This window comes from Macaca thibetana, chromosome 8, assembly GCF_024542745.1.
Source record: "Macaca thibetana thibetana isolate TM-01 chromosome 8, ASM2454274v1, whole genome shotgun sequence".
NCBI lineage: Eukaryota > Metazoa > Chordata > Mammalia > Primates > Cercopithecidae > Macaca > Macaca thibetana.
In genome coordinates, this window is record NC_065585.1 from 44,695,875 (window position 1) to 44,701,962 (window position 6,088).

A 6,088-nucleotide genomic window follows, 5' to 3' on the forward strand; every position below is an offset into this window, starting at 1 on the left:
CTAGATCCTTGAGGAATCACCACACTGTCTTCCACAATGGTTGAACTAGTTTACAGTCCCACCAACAGTGTAAAAGTGTTCTTGTTTCTCCACATCCTCTCCAGCACCTGTTGTTTCCTGACTTTTTAATGATCACCATTCTAACTGGTGTGAGATGGTATCTCATTGTTATTTTAATTTGCATTTCTCTGATGGCTAGTGATGATGAGCACTTTTTCATGTGTCTCAAAAAAATGTCTTCTTTTGAGAAGTGTCTGTTCATATCCTTTGCCCACTTTTTGATGGGGTTGTTTGTTTTTTTCTTGTAAATTTGTTTGACTTCTTTGTAGGTTCTGGATATTAGCCCTTTGTTAGATGAGTAGATTGCAAAAATGTTCTCCCATTCTGTAGATTGCCTGTTCTACTCTGATGGTAGTTTCTTTTGCTGTGCAGAAGCTCTTTAGTTTAATTAGATACCATTTGTCAATTTTGGCTTTTGTTGCCATTGCTTTTGGTGTTTTAGACATGAAGTCCTTGCCCATGCCTATCTCCTGAATGGTATTGCCTAGGTTTTCTTCTAGGGTTTTTATGGTTTTAGGTCTAACATTTAAGTCTCTAATCCATCTTGAATTTATTTTTGTATAAGGTGTAAAGAAGGGATCCAGTTTCAACTTTCTACATATGGCTAGCCACTTTTCCTAGAACCATTTATTAAATAGGGAACCCTTTTCCCATTTCTTTTTTTGGTCAGGTTTGTCAAATATCAGATGGTTGTAGATGTGTGGTATTATTTCTGAGGGCTCTGTTCTGTTCCATTGGTCTATATATCTGTTTTGGTACCAGTACCATGCTGTTTTGGTTACTGTGGCCTTGTAGTATAGTTTGAAGTCAGGTAGCGTGATTCCTCCAGCTTTGTTCTTTTGGCTTAGGATTGACTTGGCAATCCAGGCTCTTTTTTTAGTTCCATTTGAATTTTAAAGTTGTTTTTTCCAATTCTGTGAAGAAAGTCATTGGTAGTTTAATGGGGATGGCATTGAATCTATAAATTACCTTGGGCAGTATGGCCATTTTCACGATGTTGATTCTTCCTATCCATGAGCAGGGAATGTTCTTCCATTTGTTTGTGTCCTCTTTTCTTTCATTGAGCAGTGGTTTGTAGTTCTCTTTGAAGAGGTCCTTCACATTCCTTGTAATTTGGATTCCTAGGTATTTTATTCTATTTGAAGCAATTGTGAATGGGAGTTCACTCATGATTTGGCTCTCTGTTTATCTGTTATTGGTGTATAAGAATGCTTATACACCTGTTTATCTGTTATTGGTATATAAGAATGTGATTTTTGCACATTGATTTTGTATCCTGAGACTTTGCTAAAGTTGCTTATCAGCTTAAGGAGATTTTGGGCTGAGACGATGGGGTTTTCTAAATATGCAATCATGTCTTCTGCAAAGAGGGACAATTTGACTTCCTCTTTTCCTAATTGAATACCCTTTATTTCTTTCTCCCGCCTGATTGCACTAGCCAGAACTTCCAACACTATGTTGAATAGGAGTGGTGAGAGAGGGCATCCCTGTCTTGTGCTGGTTTTCAAAGGGAATGCTTCCAGTTTTTGCCCATTCAGTATGATATGGGCTGTGGGTTTGTCATAAATAGCTCTTATGATTTTGAGATACGTTCCATCAATACCGAATTTATTGGGAGTTTTTAGCATGAAAGGCTGTTGAATTTTGTCAAAGGCCTTTTCTGCATCTATTGAGATAATCATGTGGTTTTTGTCTTTGGTTCTGTTTACATGCTGGATTATGTTTATTGATTTGCATATGTTGAACCAGCCTTGCATCCCAGGGATGAAGTTCTCACTTGATCATGGTGGATAAGCTTTTTGATGTGCTGCTGGATTCGGTTTGCCAGTATTTTGTTGAGGATTTTTGCATCGATGTTCATCAGGGATATTGGTCTAAAATTCTCTTTTTTTGTTGTGTTTCTGCCAGGCTTTGGTATCAGGATGATGTTGGCCTCATAAAATGAGTTAAGGAGGATTCCCTCTTTTTCTATTGATTGGAATAGTTTCAGAAAGAATGGTACCAGCTCCTCCTTATACCTCTGGTAGAATTCGGCTGTGAATCCGTCTGGTCCTGGACTTTTTGTGGTTGGTAGGCTATTAATTATTGCCTCAATTTCAGAGCCTGTTTTTGGTCTATTCAGGGATTCAACTTCTTCCTGGTTTAGTCTTGGGAGAGTGTGTGTGTCCAGGAATTTATCCATTTCTTCTAGGTTTTCTAGTTTATTTGCGTAGAGGCGTTTATAGTATTCTCTGATAGTAGTTTGTATTTCTGTGGGGTCGGTGGTGATATCCCCTTTATCATTTTTTATTGCATCTATTTGATTCTTCTCTCTTCTTTATTAGTCTTGCTAGCAGTTTATCAATTTTGTTGATCTTAAAAAAAAAAAAAAAAACCAGCTCCTGGATTCATTGATTTTTTGAAGGGTTTTTTGTGTCTATCTCCTTCAGTTCTGCTCTGATCTCAGTTATTTCTTGCCTTCTACTAGCTTTTGAATGTGTTTGCTCTTGCTTCTCTAGTTCTTTTAATTGTGATGTTAGGGTGTCAATTTTAGATCTTTCCTGCTTTCTCTCGTGGGCATGATTTAGTGCTATAAATTTCCCTCTACACACTGCTTTAAATGTGTCCCAGATATTCTGGTATGTTGTGTCTTTGTTCTCACTGGTTTCAAAGAACATCTTTATTTCTGCCTTCATTTCGTTATGTACACAGTGGTTATTCAGGAGCAGGTTGTTCAGTTTCCATGTAGTTGAGCGGTTTTGATTGAATTTCTTAATCCTGAGTTCTAGTTTGATTGCACTGTGGTCTGAGAGACAGTTTGTTATAATTTCTGTTCTTTTACATTTGCTGAGGAGTGCTTTACTTCCAACTGTGTGGTCAATTTTGGAATAAGTGTGATGTGGTGCTGAGAAGAATGTATATTCTATTGATTTGGGGTGAAGAGTTCTGTAGATGTCTATTAGGCCCACTTGGTGCAGAGCTGAGTTCAAGGCCTGGATATCCTTGTTAACTTTCTGTCTCATTGATCTGTCTAATGTTGACAGTGGAGTGGTAAAGTCTCCCATTATTATTGTGGTGGGAGTCTAAGTCTCTTTTTAAGTCTCTAAGGACTTACTTTATGAATCTGGGTGCTCCTGTATTGGGTGCATATATATTTAGGATAGTTAGCTCTTCTTATTGAATTGATCCCTTTACCATTATGTAATGGCCTTCTTTGTCTCTTTTGAGATTTGTATTTGGTGCTTCAACAGTAAGCCACAAAGGCCAGCTCTGGTAATAAAAAATAAAGAAGTTTATGGAAAGGGAATTGGCTAACGCACAGACTTAGCGGGAGCCTGGAGAAGCAATTTCACAGAACGATGTCCAAATCCATGCTACAGCCCTGTCCTGGTGAGGAAGCTGCTGCCACCAGGGCAAGGGCTCCCATCGAGGTAACTCCAGTGATGCCATCTTAACCACATTTCTTCGCAAAGAAACCTCTGTTACCTGCCTTGCCAGCAAAGTGGGTTCTGTAAGGTCCTCACTTCCAAGTCCAGGTCCCCCAACAGGTAACTTGATTGGGAGAACCCAGCTCATCTTACTTGTGCTCTAATGGCAGAGGAGTTTGTAAACTGAATTTTCTGAGTTGTTCCAGGTGAAAGTAGGACTTACAAAGCAGGACATTTCCCAAGTAGAGCAAAGGTGAGTTTTAAAAGTTGCTGGACAGCCAGGAAACATGGCAGGTGTCTGTTTCATTCAATTGCTTAATGGGCCCCAAGGCCAACATCCACCATCCACCAATGTTAAGCACATCAACTACAACAAAATTCTCCTGCCTAACACAGTTCAGCTCTCCCTCATGCAGGCTAAAAAGACTCCTCTTCTGCCTGAAGTGGGGGTAGTTCAAACTCAAATTCAAACAGTAATGGGCCCTCCAAAGTCAAACAAACAAAAGAGAAGCCATCTCATCTTTTATTGGAGAAAACTAGCAAGAGTATTTATTGTATAAAACTTTTGGGGAGCGATTGCTTGGTTAAAGAATTATCAAGAACCCAATGGGGCCAGGCGTGGTGGCTCACATCTGTAATCCCAACGTTTTGGGAGGCCAAGGTGGAAGGATCACTGGTGCCCAGGAGTTCAAACCAGCCTAGGTAACATAGGGAGACCCCCGCCTCTACAAAAAATTAAAAAATTAGCTCAGCTTGGTGGTGCATGTCCCATCCCAGCCGAGACTACAGGCTACTTGGAAGGCAGGAGGATCGCTTGAGCCCAGAAGTTCAAGGCTGCCATGAGCTATGCTTGTACCACTGCACTCCAGCCTGGGCGACAGAGGCCCTGTCTTAAACAAACAAAAACCGATGGGGACCTCTCCTTTTGTTTTTATTTATTTATTTATTTATTTATTCATTTATTTATTTATTTGTTGGAGACAGAGTTTCTCTCGCCCAGGCTGGAGTACCGTGGCACGATCTCGGCTCACTGCAACCTCCACCTCCCGGGTTCGAGAGATACTTGTGTCTCAGTCTACCAAGTAGTTGAGATTATAGGTGCGCAGCATCATGCCTGGCTAACTTTTGTATTTTTCATAGAGATGGGGTTTCACCATGTTGGCTAGGCTGGTCTCAAACTCCTGACCTCAAGTGACCCACCCGCCTCGGCTTCCCAAAGTGCTGGGATTACAGGTGTGAGTCACCGCACCTAGCTGGGCACCTTTCCTTTTAAGAGCTCACTTATTCCTTGCCTCACGCAGGAGAGAGGAGCTATTCCAGAATCATCTCTCCAGCTTCCTCTGAAGTGACAGACGCTTTGGACTCTGGGTGACACACATCTGGGAACGGAGCTGCCCCCTCATAAGGGCTCAAGATGTCGCTGTCCAGACCAGCAGCACTGGTGGGCTCTGAGCTGTGAGCATTGCCTTTCCTGTGTTGTGCAGCCCTGAGCCAGCTTCCCAATTACTCTCCACATCCCTTTTCCCCTAAGCTGCTCTCCAGAAAAGGACCACAATCAAGTGTGAGTGGTCATTCATTCTTCTCTGGTTATGTTAGAATCCTAGCAGCACTGTCAGGTCCCCCAGAGGTAGTGTCCTGTGACCCACAGGCTGAGGCTCCAAGTGTGAGAATGCTGTCCACAGTTACCCAGGAGCCGACAGCAGAATTGGCACTAGCATCTAGTTCTCTACTCTCCCACTATAGCACCTCTTGTTCAGGGATATTTGCATTTTAATAGAGGATGTAGACTGAAGCCAAAGGACTGAGTCTCCTGTTGTGAAACATCAGTCACCTTTGAGCCCTCATGCTAAGGATTGCTGAGGATCAGCTCAGCCTTTTCTAGGAAGCCACCGGCAGGTCATGATAGAGTGAACAGAAATGCAGCCCTGTGACACCAGCACCCAATGGACCCTTGGTGCCCTCCACTCACAGGCAATTCAGACCATCAGCCTAGAGGAAGGGAGCCCGTTTTCCAGGCCATCCCAGCTCACGGCTGTGAAGTCTCAGCACCCCAGGCCCCAGTGAGCATGTTTCTCTTTCACTCCTAACACCCAGGGAAATGCTAGCCCCTTGGTCTTGCTGGTCAAGTTCAGCTTCTGTTACCATCTCAGTTAGCAAAGCATGTGTTAGAGGAGAATCCACAGGAATTCAAGTGCCCTCCTCTCTCAAATGAAGGAGTTGGGCTATATGACCTTTAAAGTCCTTCTGGGCCCAAATTCATGAGAATCCCAGTAGAGGAGAACCTTTCTCCAGGACCTGTTTGCAAGTGGCTCTTGCACACAGGTCCTGGAGAAAGGTTCAGTTAGGGTTTCAATGCCTGTAAACTGTGAACTTATCTGCCTTCTAACTAGAACCTGAAATGGGATGACAGTCACGGCTCTGGTGCCAATAGCCAAGACATTCTGATGGCAGTGCTGGTTTACTCATGGCGTTAGGAGGTGAATGCCCGAGACTCTGTGGGATCAGGGATGTCTGTCTCATGCTGTCTGTGCTGGCCTTTGCCTGTTCAATATTCAGAGAGCTAGAAGCAAGGTTGGGGCTGCCGCCTCCTCTGGGAACGTGCCAGCTTTTCTCACTGCTCT